Raw genomic sequence first — 22,328 nt, 5'->3', positions numbered from 1 at the left:
TCTGCCAAGAGCACCCGTACAAGCCGAACACAGAATATTACCGCTCCCACCATAGTGGCCTTGGTTAAACGCGCCAATCAGCAACTTGATAACCGGTGGAAAATTCCACTCTATCGCTGAAGCACTACTATTCCACCAATAGAGATAACTGGCGCCAATTTCTGCGCCGATTTTCCTACGTCACAGAGCTATTGCCTGAGCAAGCCAATCATAGTTATTCTTTTACAGAAACCGCGGGAATTTGCCCACCAAGACTGCCTGGGAACTCAAGTCGTTCCCACGCCTCACTCGTAGCCAGCCAGAAGATGAGTTTACCAACTTATCTCACCCCAGGCACTCCTTCAGACCCTCTGTGGGCGTGTCGGCTCGCTCTTATAACAATGTCAGCGTCTGAGCAGCCTCCACTCTAGTCCCTCACACCAGCTGGCACAACCCTTTCATCCCCAGCAGAGCACTCCTGTCTTTCCGGACCACACAGGCGACAAAAGTTGCAGTGTGGGAAAAAATAGCAACTCTTCATCGCATGCAATTAGAGGGGAAACATTCATATCTGCTGAGTTCTCAATACTAGCCTTGTAATGACCATTCTCGGCTATACTTCCCCAACTCGAATTACTGAGATTAAGATGTAACTATGATAGGGAGCATGTCACTGTGTCTCAAGATTTAAAAAAAAACTGGTACAACAAACCATTACTGAAGTATGTACAGGGCAAAGAACTTCAGTACAGACAGTATAGACATCTCAGTGACAAGGCAGTGTACAGTTTCAGCCTAATACTCAGATAAGTAAAGAGGAGTGGAACGTTATTAAGGAACAAGTAAGAAATGGGGCAGCCCATGCAGTTCGGACTAATGATACCTTTCACAGTCTAGTGTCTCCTGCGAACATGTAGACTGATGATGTGTATAATAGTAATTGATTACCGCAAAACCTTAAGACTAGGAGAGTGGGGCCAGAAACCACTTTTTTTCTGCTTTGCTAGGAGAGAGTCTCTTAAAACACAGACCCCTCCAAGTGTTTACGCCAGAAAAGAAATGTGTATACTTGGTCACTTTTAGTAAACCTGTTACAGATGTCTTACGCGAAACATGGTATGACCAACAAAAAACGCAATTTATAACAGTTTCTGTCTGAGGTGAAGCTGCCCTTGGGTAGTCCAAATCTCAGAATGTTGTCAAACGTATGAACAGTTTGAGAATGCATTTTTAGCGAAATGTTAGTTCAAATGTATACAAGAGAGCTTGCATAAGCGCCTTTGAAATCCTAAACTTTACATTGTTAAATTAGGGAGTGTCACAGAGATGTATTATGCATATCGAGTAAGTACCGATCGATGTCAGGATAGGAGTGGCACTAATGCCCGATCGAATTTGTAATGCTTTCTATCTATTCTACATTCAACTGATTTGATGAATGAGGAAGTAACATATAACGGTAATAACAATAACAGTTATTGAAATGGCACTGGTGTGCGTTAGGCAATGCCGCTGCACCAGAAGTAGAACACAGTCACAAGGGATCAGCTGATGTTCACACTGGCTGTGTTGCTCTGTCACCAGCTCTTCAGATGTCGATCTGTGAGCTGTCAAATGGTAATTCTCCAAACTATAGCAGAAGGACGAAAACCATTGAGAGTTACCAGCCTGGCTATCAAAATAATGGAACATGTTCATGGAGTAATTATAGTAGTAATAACCAGTGGCATTTCCATCCACCAATTAATGCAAATCATAAAGAGCAATGAGACTTGGAGCCGAATCATAATGTTGAACCACAGTGGAGAAATCAAACTGCCACAGTCAGTGTCATTGAGGTAACAGAGGAGGTATGATCTGTGACAATGAGTTCAACAGATTAAACTTGGCCTCATTAAGGTGATGCCCAAGGAGTACTGTTGGGCAGTTTAAATCCAACAAGGAGCCTGTTGAGGTAAAATGACGATACTGATATCTGAGACAAATTGACAAATAGTTATCATAAATGCCCAGAGAGATTAGAACGCACTGTACAAGCTAGTATGCATGGTACTGTGAGAACTATTCTAACTGTTATTTTGCTTGATACTGGACCTACAGTTAATGAAATGATTCAAATGTTGTTTAATGAAATCAGTAGTTTACCCACTTACCCTATGGAAAATTGCAGAGTAGTTGGTGCTGCAAGTGGTAAGTCAAAACCCATCGAAGTAGAAACACTGGTAGGGTATATGGTGATACAATGTATTTTTGTTGCGGTAGAGGGATTAATAGATGTATATATTTTCGGTCTTTATTATCTTCAAGAGGGAAATACTAAGAATGATGTTCAGTCAGGAAAGTGCAACCTACAAATAGATGGGAAAGACTGGAATTGGACAGAATAAGCGGATGTAGTGACAAGTTTTGCCAAGCTATGCAAATAAAGGTCATCTGAACCAAAGAACTGCTGAATAATACCTCTCAGAATACAATGTTTCAACACATGAGGATAGTGATGTTTTTCGTAACAAAGTATTGCTATCCACCGGAATTTATCATCAGCAACAAGAAGAGCTTAAATGATTATTATTAAAGTTTGTATGTGTATTCGACAAAGAAACGAGGTGTGATTAGTAACTGTCAGGACCATATGAAAGCTATACTGTATGAAACTTACTATAAGAATGTGTATAGTATCCCTTTCCATGGTCAAAGCAGGAGGCAGTTAACAAAGAGATTAGACTTACGTTAGAGTGACAGACCATCAAATCTTCAATCTTACGCTGTTGTAGTCCACTCCCTGCAGTAGCTAAACTGGATAGGAAGATACGTCTACTGCTGCATGATAGAGTAGTCAATTAAATTATTGTACCTGTGTGATCACATCCAGGAAACCTGGATAAATAAATAAAAAAATCCCACAGAATTAAGTTCCTGTCCAGTATCAATCTCTGGACTTTTTACTGGCAGATACCATGTTCCAAGGAATTGAGTACTATGTGTTACCTTTTGGTCTAAGTGTCACATCTGGAGTTTTTTCATCACTGCTCTTGATGCTGCGTTTGGACTTGAGGAATTAGATAAAATTACACTTTATGCTGATGATATTCTGATGGCCACCCTGACTTGGCAGGAACATATAGTATTGTAGGAAAAGGTATCGCAGAAATTTCTGTCTGCCAGTATTACTGTTAACTTACCAAAATCTTAAATTTGTAGGGCATGAAGTTAAATTTCTAGGACACATAATTTCAACTAAGGGAAGAGCCCCAGATTCTATTAAAATAAGTGCTACATAAAATTTTCCAGTTCCCCAAACAGAAGGACAATTGAAGGCTTTAATGGTATTGTGCTTGTTGTTTAGGTATTTCATCTCACATCAACCGTGAAATAGTGTTGCCCTGTTGGTCGAATTTTTAAAAAAATGCCCAGTGGCCTTTGGTGAAACAATTTCAAGAATATTTTGAAGCTATAAAACATGCTTTGACACATTCCAATATTACAATATAACAAATGATGTTTGTATTGCATCTAATGCCTCATTTTCAGGGCTGGGAGTACCTTTATGAAGAGGGAACTGAAAATGAGGTTAGGGTAATCAGTTTTGCTAGTCAGACTGTATCAGAATGTGAATGTGGGTATTTAGCTGCTGAGTTGGAAACCTTGTCCAAGATCTGGGGTTTTAAAAAGTTTAATAATCATCTGTTTGGCAATCATGTGAAGGTCTATTATGATCAACAAGCTTATTAGGCTTCTGTTTTTCTGTAAACAATCGTCTGGCGGCTGGAAGATGTCTTGTGATCATATGATTTTGAAAATGTAAGTGTAAAGAAAAAAGTCAATGCTTTAACTTGACTTCAGCATGGTCTGTCAGAATTTGAGGACCTTGTGGAACAAACCTGCGGATTTTAGATCTTGTTAAAGAAGGACATTAACTACAGGCAATACTTTTTGGATATGTGTAAAAGTATGAAAGAAGTCCAAGAAAGTGATCTCAGACGGGAAAACGTGTAATTACTCCTCGTGCAGTAAAGCATGGCAACACTAAAAACTTCATGAAGACATACATTCTCAGTGACACGTGGTGTGTTTGTATACCTACTGCACGTCAGGATGCTCTCATTTGACACATGCACTATGTGTGTGTGGATACTATCGCACAAAGAAGTGTTGCAAGAAGCTTAACCTGTACTGTTACTCTGCAAACATGTTACATCAATCGTAATAAATACTGAAATACTAAAAACTTGTCTGAGTTGCCAAAAAGCTAAACCATCAATGCTCTAAGATAGAACTGCTCCCAATCATACACGCGAAAGCTTTAAGTATTATCTTCACTGACGTAGCAGGGCCTTAGCTCTGTCCTAGTGGACGACTTAAGTACATATTAGGCATGTATGATATATTTTTTAAGTAAGTTAAATTATACAAAGTGAAATCCACCACTTGTACTCCAATAATTGACTGAATGACTGTATTCCCATGATGGGTGAGCATTCCACAGTATTCTTGGACAATGCATCAAATTTTTGTTTAAAAAAGTGGAGAGAATTTTTGCAAGACCGACAGATCCAACAAATAAAAATCTCAAAGTTTAATCCTCAGGCCGACCCCATGGTAATTTTTTAATTTAACTGATTATGAGAACGTACTCAGCTAGTAACGAAACTAAATGGTAGAATTTTGCGCTGTTTCGAGCAAATAGTGAATAATCTTCTCCTGTATTCTGCGACATACACCCTAGTTTATCTAACAGGTAAGGGAAAAGAAAAGAATAAATGGTTGGTACCAATCCCTCGTTTGCCTCAGATGGTGACCACCTGGGAACCTCGGCTACAGAGAACGCAAATTTGAGAAAAATATTATGACAGAGAGTTATAAAGAACATAAAATTACTCTATTGGCGAGGGAAGGAGTACATGGAAAACACTGACAAGAAGAAGTAACAGGACGATAGGACTTCTTTTACGATGTCAGGGAATAACTTCCATGGTATTCGAGGGAGTTGCAGAGTATAAAAATGGCAGAGGGAGACAGAGATTGGAATACATCCTTCAAATAACTGAAGATGTATCCATAATGAGATTCCCATTCTGGAAACATCCCCAAGGCTGTGGCTAAGCCACATCTCCGCAATATTCTCTCTTCCAGGAGTGCTAGTTGTGCAAGGTTTGCAGAAGAGCTTCTGTGATGTTTGGAAGGTAGGAGACTAGGTACTGGCAGAATTGAAGCTGTGAGGATGGGTCGCTAGTCGTGCTTGGGTAGCTCAGTAGGTAGAGCACTTTCCCGCGAAAGGCAAAGATCCCGAGTTCGAGTGTCGGTCGGGCACACAGTTTTAATCTGCCACTAAGTTTCAGTTGAGAATGCAGGATACAAGTGCTACTCAGAGATGAGAGGGTTGGCACAGGAGAGGTTTTATTGGCAGGTTGCATCAAACCAGTAAGAAGACTGATCACTCAAAGAAGAAAAAATTGGATAATTAGCAGAATCAGCATTGTCTTTAATGATCAGAAAACATTCCACAATTTGGAATTATCTGAAACTTGCATGATAAAAATCGTCTTAACATTACTGGTCTAAAAGGTTGAGGAAGAGGGCAAAAATTAGTGAAGTACTTGACATTCTATATTCTCTCATACAGCTGAATGATCTTTACCTGACTAGTAGGCCCAATAAATTATAAAAATGGTTCAGATTTATCACTTGTGATCCTAATAAAGAAGAAAAATGTTAATTTAAACCGTCTGCTGGTAGTTGTCAGTTTAAATGTTCTCCACTAGTGTTTTTTCTATTTATGCTATTGCTAGATAATTCCTCAAACAAATGGTTCTGTAGAATTACAAATGTCCGTCTCCAATAAAGAGGTTTCCCCCAGTAATTTCTTTGATCTGCCTACTTTGCATGAGACAAGTATCAGCGCTAAAGTTGTTACTATTACATTGTTTCGTGTATTGAAAGCAACTGAACTGAACTGAACATCAGCCAATGAATGAGTGACATTACCCTGATGTATGTCCAACGAGGAAACGAAGTATGTTGAAAAATACTCACATCTTGGTGTCCTAGAATACGAAATAATTCTTACCGATTAATCTTTCGTCGACACTAGACAAAAACGAAAAATAACGTATAAATATGTGAATAGCTGTAACTTAATGTAAAAATGCTATATAATTTTCTGGTGAGCCGTAATTAAAACACCCGTGAGTGAAGCCTGAGCCTGTAAAAGCCATTCTGCAAATTACACAAGGAGAAGCATAAACTTAATTTATGCTAATTATTTGCTTAGCGGCCGGCAGGACAGAGTCACGCAACCAAGGCTTGTAGCTGCACTCTCTTCAGCGTCCTGGTATAAACCTCAGCATTCTTATAGTTTAATGAACGTATAAATGATATTTAGAGCTTGGGAAAGTGACACACAGCCTATAACTGACTATTTTTAGACTGATCAGAAACTAATAGAGATAGTTCAGAAAACCAGCCACGGTCTCCCATGAATAATTTATGCTGAAATTAAAACTGTCATGGTTATGGAATAAAATTATCGCCTCACGTTAAACTCACGAGGATCCCCAATGAATTTCAATGTAAAATAGCGCTGATTAGTATCATTCAGGAAAACAAGTCAGTCGTGTACCATTCGTTCAGCATACGCTTGTATTTTGTGTGTGCAACTGTGCTAATACGCTTGTATGTATCTTTTCATGTAATCCACAAGAACCTCCTAATATCCTGTCCTGACTGGCCTCGGGGTGTCCTGTCCACTGATTCCAGAAACCTTTCCTGGGATGGTACTGATTCCGATGATGGTTCCTGGGTCGTCACGCAAGGGTATCTTCGATACTTCGCTACCTCCCATCGTAGCAATCTCGGCCATCGCCAATCATCTCAGTCGAAATCTCCATGAAATAAAAGAAAGAATACTTTTTTTATAATCGAAAACTCTTCTTAAGAAAGTACCGTAGAAATTAAATAATTTGTGCACTTGTTTTAAGTTATTGAATGAGCATAAAGCCTGAACAACTAATGAACCTTTTACTCACAATGCTTATATCATGTTAATCTAGACATTCATATAGTAAAATCTGCTATGTGTAAGAAAAAACTGGAATCAAACTGTTAGCCCAAATATTCGTAGTGTATGAGAAACTTCAGTTATATGAAAAGTGTCTAATTGATTTCAGTACTGTAATGCAACCATTCCAGTGTCTCATTCAAGGGGTCAGTGAAATGTCACAATGATTTTTTTTAGTCCTCAACTGTGTAATTTATCTCGACTGATAATGATGTTTAATGAAACAAAATGGAGGGTATGAAGGAGCGTGCACAAATGGTCAGGTGGTATGCAGAGACAAAATCGGCGACGCAAGTGCAAAGAAACTTTCGTCGAGTTTACAACAAAGCGTCCCCGTCGTTCAAGACTACAAAGAAGTGGTGTGATCAGTTTTTGGCTACTGGGAGTGTTGCGAAAGGGCATAGTGGTGGTAAGCCTGGGATCAGCGAACATCATGTGGAACAAGGGCAGCGGTCATTCGAACAAAATCCACAGAAGTCAGTGCGACAGGCAGCACGAGAACTCCGTATGAAACGTTCAACAGTGCACAAAGTGCTTCGTCAGCGATTACGTTTGTACGCATATAAAGTACAGGTTGTGCAAGAAATCAAGCCTGATGATCGACCAAAGCGAGAAGAATTTGCATGTGTCATGTTAGATCGCATTGCCGCGGACGAGACATTTCTGTCACGCGTGATGTTTACTGACGAGGCAACCTTTCACGTGTCAGGGGCTGTCAATCGTCACAATGTGCGCATCTGGGGGTCCGAAAATCCACATGCACCTAGGGAATACACGCGCGACAATGCGAAGGTTAATGTGTGGTGTGGTTTGATGATAAATCGCATTGTTGGGCCGTTTTTCTTTCAGGAGTCGACTGTGGATGGAGCCATCTATTGGAACAATTTGCCGTGCCACAGATAAAAGACTTGCAGCGAAATGTGATGTTTCAACAGGACGGTGAACCACCCCATTGGAGCCTTGATGTCCGAAAATTTTTAAATGACACATTCCCGCAACGATGGATTGGCCGTGGAGGTCCAATTCCTTAGCCACCACGTTCGCCCAACATAACCCCCGTCGATTTTTTCTTGTGGGGTTACGTGAAAGACCGGGTATACACTACACCAATAAGGGACCTGCAAGACTTGAAACAGCGCATAAGAATTGTCATCAACTCTGTCACAGAACAGATGCTCCACAACACATGGCACGAAATCGATTATAGACTTGATATACTTCGCGCTACCCGTGGCGCCCATGTTCAAGTATACTGAACCGTCTACCTGTGTATGAAAACTTTATGACCTGCTGCATGATTTCCCTGTATTTGTTCGTCAATAAATTGTGTTTCCTCTCGGATTTTGTGTGTTCAAATGTTGGAGTCTCATTGTGGACACCCTGTATTTTTTAGTAACTCATCTCATGGATCACTCGATGAGCTTCTCTGAGAAGAGTTAGCTGGTTTAGTCGCGATTTGCACAGCCTCCGTTGTGGTCATCTCATTGAGGTAATTACCATTTGTAGTAACGATAGGTGTGGATTTGTGAATTATGTCTCCAGGAATTCCCATATGTGTTGCCCTTGTACTCGTCACACAAGTTGAGTGGGACAGTTCGAGAACAGAACTTCCAGCCACAAAACTATATTCAAATGACGGTGTCGTTATGTTTGCTCACGATGTACCACAGTAAGTTGCTTGATCAGTTCTTCCTTACCTTGCTGAAAGCTTTGAACCTGCTGTGAACCAATTTTCTGTTCACTGGTTGCTTACTTTATGCTTTTATTAGCAGCACATGCATTTCCGTCGTTTTTCACATTTATATTTTTATTTTATTTTTCAAAATATTATGTTTATGCATTGATACATCGTTTCCTGTCGCAAGTCTTCACTTTAGCTATCTTCCATTGGCAAGAGTAAAGATTTGTTACTGCTTAGTGTATTCGACGCCAACGTGGTACTTCTCCACATGTCTCTCTGCGCTCATACCCGTCTGTATATATCTAATACATACATAAAATTGCATGGAGTATTGGCCTACAAATCAAAAATTCTAAACACACCTTATGTAATGCTGAAAATGAAAACTTACTAGTAAGAATAAGCGTCAAGTGAACTGCAAGGAAAAAACGTTGTCAAAAACAAGAAATAGTAAAGTCCTCCCTTCACAGGTCTGGAAGTTTCTAAAAAAAAGTTGTAATCAGCTATCTGTGACACGTAGGCTCAAGTTAAACATAATGAATGGTTGTAGCACTGAAAAGCTAACTTTAAGGCGGTATCCCAAGAGACCACCCTAGATCTGAACACATCAATTATTTGTCAATGGTGTTTCTATTTTGCTTGATATCTCTGCATGTGGACTCCTTGTGTGGACAGGGATGGTTTTCTTATAATAGAACAGGGTTTGTGTTACAGTAATTTATGGCAGCATTTATAGTCTACGCACTTATTTCGGACCCTGACGTTTACGGTTACAGAAAAGTAATTACACTTGGTTAGTATATGAGTTAGAGAATTGTTAGAGAAGTAACTGAGAAACTGCCCTTTCAACAGCGTTTACAATTACAATGTTATTACAGGTTTGGGAACTACAGGCCTATTTACAATAGTGAACGAGTAATTTTGTAAAAACTAATGCCATGAAAAATTTAGGAGAGTGTGTGGAGAGTATTTCCTCCGGGTTTTAACTCACAGTCTTCAAAATCTAATACACTGCCTGACAAAAAAGTGAAGCTGCCAGAAGACTTGATCTGATATCAGTTTAGCTTCGAATACAGACATACCTTCGGCCTGCTTGTTAATGAATAGAGCTATTATTCTCTGTGACAGATAAAACGGGCACCAGAGTGCAGTAGTACTGTTCACCTTTAGTGTTGTTACCGGGCTTGACAAGGTATGTAAGGGGCGAGAACAGCGTCAGATGATGAGTGATCACCATGAGTGAACCGGAGACTCTTGTGAGAAGGTGATCATCCGCACCTAACAGAGTTTGAAAGAGGCCTCATTGTGGATCTCCACTCGGCCAGCTGGTCGCATCATGCAATGTCCCTATTTTAGGGGCATTCGTACGTGACAGCTGATGTGCAACAGTCCATTGCTGGACTGGAACATCTCATGTGTCATTCGAATTTAAAATTATTTGAAGTAATTACTATCTGAATTCTGTTCCCATCAGTTAATAAAATATTTAACGCTTGTGATAAGTAACGTCAATGGTTGCCAGGGTTAAGATGTCTTCTTTTATGTTAACTTCTTCTTTTTACTAACGGTTGTTTTGCATGTGATATTTATAGCTTGGCTGGGTCCACGACGAGCCAGCGCCTGGTCTGGCCCCTTTGGGAATTTGAGCATGGCTTTCAGAGGAGGAATCTTCCACTAGTGGCAGCTACGTGCCACAGCCCATGCATTGTTTGGACATTCTGGCAGTTTGTCGTATCAATTTCAAAGGAATCTTTATTTTGTGCTGATGAATCATCTTCCAAGAAAACTGTGCAGGCAAAGTCAGTAACGGGCAGAGATCTCTACGTTCTGTGAGAAGCAACAGAGCTGCATTGCGGACAGAAATTCTTTTCTCTTTGTAAAGCAATGGGTGAGCATTCTGGCGCTACCTTACGTGGCATGAACAACCTCTAAAAAGTTGTAAGAGTGCTCCTCATTGGTTAGTCTTCAAAAAATAGTTGAGAATGGGAAGTCAGGACACTTGTCTCTCAGAAATGTGGACGCGGAGACTAGCATATTGGGTGAACAAGAAGACTTAGGTGGAGAGTGGGAGTGCAACTCAGAATTGTTTAAGAACTGCATGTATCAGAACGATTGGTTGAATGTGTAAAACGTTTGCTATGTGGAGAAACTTTCGTATTGTTATAAAAATACCATTGGTCAGCATTTTGCTGAGCCTTTTCCATTGATGCATGGGAAGTCCACGAGCTCGTCAAGAGAAGACGGAACTGTCTGCTGTCGGAGAGAACTTCGGCTGGAGACACGGAATGATACATTTGATCTGGGGGCACAGAAGAGAGGACAGGATCTGCAGATGTACAGAATGTCTGAGTGCAAAATATGATGAGAAATTGGAGCGCGGATGAGCAAGGTACGAGAATTACCAAACTTTGGTAGGCTTGTGCTTAGGGTCGACTATGTTCCGTGAATTCCGTGAATCTTATGCTTTTCTCGAACGACTGAAGGATCATTCATTATTAGATCAGCTTGTAACAGTTTTTCACATTCAGGAAATCTCTGTGTGTCCATCGTCGTTTTGTTTTCTCATAACTCATTCGGAGATTGTGGTTTTATCACAATCACCTACATTATCTAGTCTTTGCCGAAACATTCAAGTCTTACATAAGCGCCGGCCGGGGTGGCCGAGCGGTTCTAGGCGCTACAGTCTGGAACCACGCGACCGCTACGGTCTTAGGTTCGAATCCTGCCTCGGGCATGGATGTGTGTGATGTCCTTAGGTTAGTTAGGAGAAGTAGTTCTAAGTTCCAGGGGACTGATGACCTCAGAAGTTAAGTCCCAGAGTGCTCAGAACCATTTGAACCGTACATAAGTATTGTCCCATGTCAATGATTGCCCACATTCATATTCTCTGCATTTCCAGTAATAGTTTGTTATTGATGCACGTGTTAGCAGGTGCTTTATAATAATTACAATAAACAGAAACTAGTGTGGACTATTGCTTCATTTCACAGTTAGATGATCAGTCTGTTTGTTATCTTTTATGAGGTGCAACGCTCACGTTTCATGGCTGCTAGGCCATCCCTGTCCTATTAGTTATCCATTGTACAACACCTTGTATTAACTCCATATGAGCCGATGGGGTGCGATTTGACTATCGGCTAAGGCGCTGCAGTCTGGAACCGCAAGACCGCTACGGTCGCAGGTTCGACTCCTGCCTCGGGCATGGATGTTTGTGATGTCCTTAGGTTAGTTAGGTTTAACTAGTTCTAAGTTCTCGGGGACTAATGGCCTCAGCAGTTGAGTCCCATAGTGCTCAGAGCCATTTTTTTTTACTATCGGCTAGTTCAACCAATGTGGACCAGTGACACCCGCGGCGTATTTCGAAAACTCAGCCGTAGTCCCACATGAAGAAGTGGTGATTCCTGCGCCGGATTTGTCACTTTGGACATTCTGATACGCACTTTGAACTTTAAGCTTAAATATAGTGTCCTGTGTAGATTCATTCAACATATAGCGCTACTAATCATGAGTCGTTGAGAACAAATTTTAATGAATTCTAATTAAAGCTTCGACAATCAACAGGAATTTGGGGAAAAATTAAGTTAAATTGCTGGCACGTGCGATTAATCAATATACTTTTATTACAACACTGTTCTGGTTCTCTGCTGGTTTGTATTTTGCTACCTACGACATTGAGAAAAGTGTCTCTTTCTCCTGTAATTTGTCGCATTCTGGTAATTCTGATGTGTTATAGTCTCGAGATGCGACAACTTCTTCGCCAAAAATCCATCTCAAGGGACATCCATTTATTTTCCTCCGTTTTGGTTGGTTCCCACATATCTCATCCCCATGTGTAATGATACTCTTACCACTGGCTTGTACAGCAAGACTTTCGTTCTCTTTGTAATTTTGTCACTCCATAGCGAAGAGTTAAGTTTGCCAATTACTATTTTCCGTGCCCAATTTTATTTGATATAACAGAGACGTCCAAGCACTCAAATGTAAAGACATTTTTAATCTTACAAAATCCTGTATCGAAATCTTCTTGGTGACCTTCAACTACTACCATGTATTCTGTGTGTTTAGTACTTACCGTCAGGCCCCATACTGAATATTCTTCGTGAATTTTCCTCAACGTGCATCCCGCTGTTAGGATCTGGTCATCGGCGAAAAGTAAAGTATACAGTGTTTTTTCTTCTACAGGGACTCCTAATCCACGACACTTCTGGTTCCAGTTTAGCAAAACTTCTTCTAAGTCTACTTTAGACAAAGTGCGTGCTAATGAGTACCTTTGTCTTAGACTCTTCTTTATGGAGAATTCTTAGGAAGTGTTGTTACCTGGTTTAACCATAATGTTGCAACTGTAATATAACTTTTTTATTGCCTGGAGATACTTATAACCGCTACCGAAGTTATGCATTGCTGTTCAAAACTTAGTTATAAGAAGAGAACACAGCAAACAGATTTTAAATTTTTTATATTTTTGGTGCTTGAAGTTCAGAATTTAATCCCAGTTACCCAGAGCAACTCTAGGCAACTCTCAACAACTCTGGAAAAAATCGTGTCTGGAGTTTCCCGAGTGCCTTTAATAACCAAAAATAAGGGCAGTTTTTTGACAGGCAGTCTGTCTCTGTGTCAATGTGGTCAGGGTGGCCAGGATACCTTTTGTGGCCAATGAAAACTTATAACTAAAGGTGCACCTTCTACAAACATTTCTGTGAAGATACATAAATACAGAAAAAAATCGGAAGCGCTCGAGACTGGTGATCGCTGATTCTGGTTTCGTTACGGTCATTATTTTTCTCATTTGTTCCGTTCACTTCGAATAGCTATGTAATTTACGTGTAAAATTCGTAAAATATATGCTAATTAACATATATACAATAGTCACTGTCATGAAAAATGCAACCACGCAACCACGACACCATGGAGCGCGGTACAGATGGGCAAAAAATATACCGAATGGACCGTTCAGGATTGGCATCACGTTTTCTTTACTGATGAGTGCCGCATTGCCTACAACCAGACAATCGTCAGAGACGTGTTTGGAGGCAACCCGGTCAGGCTGAACGCATTAGACACACCGTCCAGCGGGAGCAGGAAGATGGAGGTTCCCTGCTGTTTTGAGGTGGCATTAAGTGGGGCCGACGTACGCCGTTGGTGGTCGTGGAAAGCGTCGAAACAGCTGTACGTTACGTGAATGCAATCGTCCGACCGATAGTGTAAACATATCGGCAGCATATTGGCGAGGCATTCGTCTTCATGGACGACAGTTCGCGCCCCCATCGTGCACATCTTGTGGATGACTTCCTTTAGGACAACGACATCGCTGAACTAGAGTGGCCAGCATTTTCTCCATACGTGAACACTATCGAACGTAACTGGGATAGATTGAAAAGGGCTGTTTGTGAACGACATGACCCACCAACCATTCTGAGGGATCTACGCCGAATCACCGCTGAAAAATGGGACAATTTGGACCAATAGTGCCTCGATCAACTTGTGGATAGTATGCCACAACGAATACAGGCATTTATCAATGCAAGAGGACGTGCTACTGGGTTTTAGAGGTACCGGTGTGTACAGCAATGTGGACCACCGCCTCTGCAGCTCACGCTGTGTCGTGTTACAACATGCAACGCGTGGGTTTCATGAACAATAGAAAGGGCAGAAATGATGTTTATGTTGATCTTTATTCCAGTTTTCTGAACAGGTTCCGAATTCTCGGAACCGCGGTGATGCAAACCTTTTTTTGATGTGTGTAGTTTCTTAGATGTGCAGTAAATGAGGATTTGCAATTCTCGCTTATGTTTGGGTGATCCTCGAATCTGGTGAAGGAATTAGAGTTATTGTTCCAGTAAGTTACATTCTCCAAATATATGTTGCAGTCTCTTCGTTGGTGTACATTGTTCTCACAGAAAACTTGAACTGGAGACGGTTGTGCTTTTTCCTTGTGATTCTATTGGTGTGCTGTCAGCTGTAGCAGGTTGATTAGTTGCGTTACCCCGGCTACCTGTGTGGTCAAGTTTGGTACTCTGCGATACGTTTTCGAACATGTATAGAGCAGAGGGAGTAGACTGTGCAATAAAAAAATAGGGAGTGCTATTTATAGTAGGCCGCGTGGAGTGGTCGTGTCACGGATTGCGCGGCCACTCCCGCCGGAGGATCGAGTCCTCCCTCGGGCACGGGGGTGTGTGTTGTTCTTAGCATATGTTAGTTTAAGTAGTGTGTAAGTCTAGGGACCGATGACCTCAGCAGTTTGGTCTCTTAGGAATATGCACACACATTTATGAAAGACTTACTGCTGTTCGAATCTTCATAACGAACAAACCTACAAGAAAGGAGCCATGGTGGTTAGCCCAATGACTTACTAATATTTTATCGATAGTCAGTCCTATATTTACTATTTAAGTTACAAAAATCAGCATATTTTACACGTTTTTATCAATGTTATACAATTTTTTGATAGGAATTCTTTATAATTCAGTGATGAGATGTGTAGAAAATATTGTTTTACTCTTTTTTGTTGGTGTGGCGTACCCGAAAAAATACAGGCATGTCCAGTGCCAGTAGACATTTCTCACACTTATACCGTGTACAACTGTTCTTCTTTCTTGATTTGCCGACTACACAATTTCTGGAACATGCAAGCTATTAACAGAGAAGAAAAAGACTAAGAAGAAGCTACAGCTCCTCCGGCCCGTCTCATAGCCGGCAATGTAATAACAGGCCTGTCTTTGAGTCTTATCATACACTACTGGCCATTAAAATTGCTAGACCACGAAGATCACGTGCTACAGACACGAAATGTAACCGACAGGAAGAAGATGCTGTGATATGCAAATGATTAGCTTTTCAGAGCATTCACACAAGGTTGGCGCCGGTGGCAACACCTACAACGAGCTGACATGAGGAAAGTTTCCAACCGATTACTCATACACAAACAGCAATTGATCGGCGTTGCCTGGTGAAACGTTGTTGTGATGCCTTGTGTAAGGAGGAGAAATGTGTACCATCACGTTTCCGACTTTGATAAAGATAGGATTGTAGTCTATCGCGATTCCGGTTTATCGTATCGCGACATTGTTGCTCGCGTTGGTCGAGATCCAATGACTGTTAGCAGAATATGGAATCGCTGGGATCAGGAGGGTAATACGGAACGCAATGCTGGATCCCAACGGCCTCGTACCACTAGCAGTCGAGATGACAGGAATCTCATCCGCATGGCTGTAACGGATCGTGCAGCCACGTCTCGATCCCTGAGTCGACAGATGGGGAAGTTTGCAAGACAACAACCATCTGCACGAACAGTTCGACGACGTTTGCAGCAGCACGGACCGTCGGCTCGGAGACCATGGCTGCGGTTACCCTTGACGCTGCATCACAGACAGGAGCGCCTGCGATGGTGTACTCGACGACGAACCTGGATGCACGAATGCCAAAACGTCATTTTTTCGGATCAATCCAGGTTCTGTTTCCAGCATCATGATGGTCGCATCCGTGTTTGGCGACATCGCGGTGAACGCACATTGGAAGTGTGTATTCGTCATCGCCGTACTCTCGTATCACCCGGCGTGATGGTGTGGGGTACCATTGGTTCACGTCTGGGTCACCTGTGGTTTACACTGACGGCACTTTGAACAGTGGACGTTACATTTCACATGTGTTACGTCCCGTGGCTCTATCCTTCATTTGATCCCAGCGAAACCCTACATTTCAGAAGGATAATGCTCGACCGCATGTTGCAGGTCCTGTACGGGCCTTTCTGGATACAGAAAATGTTCGACTGCTGCCCTGGCCAGCACATTCTCCAGATCTCTCACCAATTGAAAACGTCTGGTCAATGGTGGCCGAGCAACTGCCTCGTCACAATACGCCGGTCACCACCCGCGATGAACTGTGGTATAGTGTTGAAGCTGCATGGGCAGCTGTACCTGTACACGCCACCCAAGCTCTGTTTGACTCAAAGCGTATCAAGGCCGTTATTACGGCGAGAGGTGGTTGTTCTGGGTACTGATTTCTCAGGATCTATGCACCCAAATTGCGTGAAAATGTAATCACATGTCAGTTCTAGTATAATATATTTGTCCAATGAATACCTGTTTATCATCTGCATTTCTTCTTGGTGTAGCAATTTTAATGGCCAGTAGTGTATCATCGGCCTGCGGCTGTGGATGCTACCGACGGAGACGACTGGTCTGGAAGGCGGGATCTGCGCGCCAAGTCACGTAGCGGGCTGGTGTACGCTATATCGGTCGCTGATGGAGCCGTCACCGCAGGGCAGTCCGGTCCAGACCAGCCGGGACCAGCCGCGGCGAGACGCGAGGAGGCGATAGCGGCGGCGACGCGCCAGATAGGCCGACCCTGACCCCGGCACGGCACGCAACACGGCGGCGCCTCCTCCCATTCATGCGGGCGGCGCGCGCGCTGACAGCACAGGCGGGCACACACGTCTATTCTGCGGGAACTAGTTCACCGCTGTCTCGTCCGTTTCCAGACCTGTTCACTTTTAATTACTTTTTTAATTACTTACCTAATGCTGTGACAAAAAGCATAAAATAGAAGCACAAATTACGGAGTCGGTGGAGCAAAACAGTTTTAGAGCGATACGCTTGATACACGGAAGGCATTCGATACTGACAAGGAGAGCACACAACAATTGTATTTTCGAATCCTTATTATATTTATGGTACGCGAAGTTCAGATCTCGTTAAGCAAAAGCAGTTCGATGCAACTCTCACAAAAATTCTCGAGAGAATCCACTTTGAAGTCACTTATAGCCAGATGCCTTTTTTTTCGGACTGTATGTTTCTGTGGTATAATGCTCGCCTGCAAGTTGAGTGGCGTGGATTCGATTCCTAAACTAAACTAAACTTCGGCCGAACAGCCCACTAAGGCCCAACGGTACCGACCGGTCGCCGTGTCATCTTCATGCCGAAGGCGTCACTTGACATGGGTATGGTGGGACATGTGGTCGGCACACAGTTTACAAGACCGGAACAGCTAGTTCTCAATCAAGTAGCTTCTCAGCTTACCTCACAAGAGCTGAGTGCTCGCCGCTTGCCAGCAGCACTCGGAAAACCGGATGGTCACCCATGCAAGTGCTAGCCAGCCCGACAGCGCTTCACTTCGATGATCAGATGGAGACCGCTGTTACCACTGCGTCATGACCGTTGGCGTGGGTTCGATTCCTGGTTATCGCAAGTTTTTGAACAAGCGTGCATGTTGTACAAGCATTTCCGCGAAGAGTAAAATATATAAAGAAACTAAAAATTAATTTTTAATGTTTCTTTTTTGTTTACACGGTCTTTATTAACAGTCTTTTATAAAGGACTGAATTAAGAATTTCTATTCGATCCGAGATGCCTGGACACTTCCCTCGTTGAGAGCCCTTCCTGACATAAAGTAACAATGCGGATGCGATCGAACAGCGGTATTGACCGTCTATACATGGTTGAACTACAGACAGCACGAGCCGTGAAAGTTCTTCCTGGTGTAATGACTCGAACTGATTGACTGTCGGACCCCCTCCGTCAAACATACGCTGCTCATGCATGGTTGTTTACATCTTTGGGCAGGTTTAGTGACAACTCTGAACAGTTAAAGGGACTGTGTCTGTGATACAATATCCACAGTCAACGTCTATCTTCAGGAGTTCTGGGAACCGGGGTGATACAAAACCTTTTTGATATATGTATATGGAACAGTTAAATGGGAACGAGACAGATAGGAAAAAACTAAGTACGAGTAAAATGTTTATTATATCAAAAGCCGTCACCATGACTGTTAATATATTTATCCTGCTGTGAGACAAGATGGTCACTGCCTTCATGGAAAAACTTTTGCACTTGTTTACTGAACTATGATTATATCCAGGTGTGTACCTCTTCGTCCGAAACAAATCGACAGGCACAAGTGACTTCTGCAGGACTGCAAAAATGTGCAAATCGCTTGGGAAAAGATCGAGCGCGTATGTAGGATGTGTTAGGACTTCCAGCGAAATTTCTACAACGTAATCGAAACATCAAACGACGGAATGCGAGTTCGGAAACTTTTCCCAAAACTATGCGAGAAATGTCCTAAAATTGTAAGGTAATGCCGCTATAATTAGTTATAGCGGTGTAAACTGTGTTAAGTAAGGCTCTCTCATGCCAGTCTACGTATCAAGCCTCTCGACTGTTTACGTGTTTCCACAAATCTGTTTACTTGAATATGAATACGCACAAACATGCAGACAGATGGCGAAATTACGAACCCAATGACAGACATTGCGGGTCGACTGCGTTCATATTAATTAATATGCAAATTGGTTCCATAAAGTAAATTTTGCTCTGGGTTATGGACCCACCAATGTGTTTCTGAAGCATAGGACCATCGGAGGATATGGTCAATATAATTTTGATACCTGTCAAGTAAAGTATTAAAAAAAGTCGCAAGATGGTGTGGGTCGTTAAAGGGAAAGGAGCAGTTTTGTTCAAATTTGCTTTGTAGCCACGATGGCGCGGAGGAAGACAACTTTTTCCCTTTGTCCTCCAGTGCTGCCACTTTAAAATAGATATCCTAAGAGTCTGGAAGCCGCCCCCTCATACCACAGCTTAAAAAGCAGCGTGAGGGCTCAGCGCAGCCTCCACTGTAATGTTGGCTGCTCGGATTTTACTGATGGAGCACACCAACCATGGGATGAAACTAACAGAGATACCGTCTCCAGCCGCGCTCTTAGGGAGAGACCTGTCTCGTCCGTTTAGTTTCGGATCGTTCTTGAAGAAATGACGTAAAAGTCTTAGTTATCAGCATTTTCTGACCTCAATGACCTCCGAGTCAGCTGGACATACGGTAATCACATTAGGAATGCGCTAGCGTCGCGAGAGGACGCACATCCCTTCCGCCATATCCGAAATTACGGTCTGCTCTGTGAACGGACTGCACATCACACGCCGATGCTACTTTGGTAAGTGTCGCCGTACATCCCGCTCTTAACTTTCGAATCTCATTGACTCTCATCGTCCACCAGTGTCTCTCCTCTGTCTCTCAGAGCAGTTTCCCGCACGTTTATTTATAAATCAGTACTACCTCGGAGCTGGACAGACCATTATTCATCTTTATATCGTTCTTTCATAAATTCATTATGCTGCGGAGGGCAGACGATCACCACGAACAATCAGACCTTGCAGATTGGGTTTTACATTTCTGCAAAGGCTGTCTTGCATTTATTCCGTTCTTATGGTTTAATATATGGAAAAACAGACTTTCTGCCTCTCTACTATTTGTCTGACGCCTTCCTGTTACCCATAATTCGGCAAACATATTACGGGTGAAACATCTGCTGTAGGTTCCGTTCTCCGATGCTTCCACGGTCGAGGAGTTCTACTATCTCTTTAACGTGGTTCTACTGAGACAAACTTACCTGATCTTCACGTAATGCTAGTCTCTTGAGTTTCTGACTCTGTGGCGAATCATTTCTAAATTATCCTAGTTAACATACAACAGCCGCCACAAGCTACTCAGTTTTATGTTACGTTTTTAATAATGTCAGCCGCGGGGGGGTAGCCGAGCGGTCCAAGGCGCCTGGTCACGGTTCGCGCGGCTCTCCCCGTCGGAGGTTCGAGTCCTGCCTCGGCCATGGGTGTATGTGTTGTCCTTAGCGTTAGTTAGGTTAAGTTAGATTAAGTAGTGTGTAAGCTGAGGGACCGATGACATCAGCAGTTTGGTCCCATAAGACCTTACCACAAATTTCCTAATAATGTCATGTTTACGTGAACAGTTCAATGCGTAAGTTTTTAAACAAGTCTTAAGGATAGGCACTGAATTCCTGAACAAAACATAAATCGATGTTTCTTTGAAATGAACAAAGTTACAAGGAAGAAACCACGCTGGTTAATGCGCCCCTCATTACTAAACAAAAACTACTAGATATATTTTTTTATAATTTTGATTTTGGACAAAAATTTAGTGCCGGCAGGTGTGGCCGAGTCGTTCTAGGCGTATCAGTCTGGACTCGCGCGACCGCTACGGTCGCAGGTTCGAATCCTGTATCGGTCATGGATGTGTGTGATGTCCTTAGGTTAGTTAGGTTTAAGTAGTTCTAACTTCTAGGGGACTGATTTCCTCAGATGTTATGTCCCATAGTGCTCAGAGCCATTTGAACTATTTTTTGAACAAAAAGTTATTTATGCTCATCAAGATAAATGGGACGCCATATGTTCAGGGTGTCGCAGGTGGAATGGTCCCTATTCAGTGATAGGATTAGGAACGATCATTCGAAGCAAAACAGTCTCGTAAACACATGCTCTAAAACACATACCTTAAGAGCTTTGACTCCTTATTCATCTTCGCTACTGTCGAATACATCTCTTCCACTGAATAACTGCTTATACCTTTTTAATTATAGCACTGTAGAACCCATGTTTGCTAGATATTTATTTCTTGTTTTGGTCTTTACTGCCTTCTTCCAATATAGGGACAGGAAAGACCTTGAAGTACATGTATCTCATAGTACCGAAGATGAACAAGTGTTCATGGCTCTTAAGGTATCGTTTTAGAGCCCATGTTTACTAAATCTTCTTGTTTCAAATGATCGTTGCTGTCATATCCCTGAATACTGATCATTCCTTCTGGGACGACCTGTATACAGGGACAGATAAACGCGAAGAATAATGAGTACTGCAGCAGCGACTGAGCAGCGCTAGCGTGGCGGTAGCGGTCAGCGCTGCTCAGGAACATGCTGTCGCAGGTGCTGGAGCACTGGTGAGTCTTCGTTATTTTCCTGTTAATACACATACAAAACGAGTATAGCACTAGGCTAAATCGGGACCGCTTTCTCGAAAGGACATATAAAATTCCGCCTTAAAAGTCATTTTGTTTGTAATGGGACACAAGCCGACGCTTTCCTGTAGCGCTGGGTGGATATGAAAGAAATGATGAGCAGTATGTGTTTGGAGTGACTTCAGCTTCACACTGCAGAAACAAAGTTGCATATATTTTCTGTAATGCCAGAGAAAATGTGCCAGACAGCTCATAGGAGGGACAACGTGTAAAATTGTACTGCTTCTGTTTTCGTTGACTGTTTGAAAATCGAGACGAAGATTTCGTCATATGATAGTGCACACACGGGTACATAAGTTTGTTGTATGTTTAATCCACTTAACTCTTGTGTCAACCAAGATATTGGCTCGAGTACGATTTTTACAAATGGAATGACGTACTTCCTTAACGTCATTTGAAAACTCTTGAAAGGACAATAACAGTTATATAAAGCTTCTTATACGACTCCGGAAAGGTTCAAAATCATGAAATGTTCGGTTTTTACATTTTTGCATTTTAAAAGTCTACAGAATTTCCCCTTTCAATTGATTCATAATTTATTCAGTTCAGAAGACTACAACTATTTTTAAAATATTTTTGAAATATGTTCTGCATGGGCGTAACCCACTTTGGAGCTATTAACCTACCGTCAAATGTTGTGCTCATGAATCTACATTTTACTGATGTGAGAGAAAATAAGTGTCACAAAATACGTGTTGTGGCTAACGTGTGATAGTTCGATATGTATTGCTAACTCGATTGTCTTGTATTTCATGTTTATTTACTCTTTTGTAATCCTGAAAACATTCTTAGTGAATTCTGTTCATTGAA

Source organism: Schistocerca serialis, chromosome 8 (assembly GCF_023864345.2).
Source record: "Schistocerca serialis cubense isolate TAMUIC-IGC-003099 chromosome 8, iqSchSeri2.2, whole genome shotgun sequence".
Taxonomy (NCBI): domain Eukaryota; kingdom Metazoa; phylum Arthropoda; class Insecta; order Orthoptera; family Acrididae; genus Schistocerca; species Schistocerca serialis.
This window is presented reverse-complemented; position numbering follows the sequence as displayed.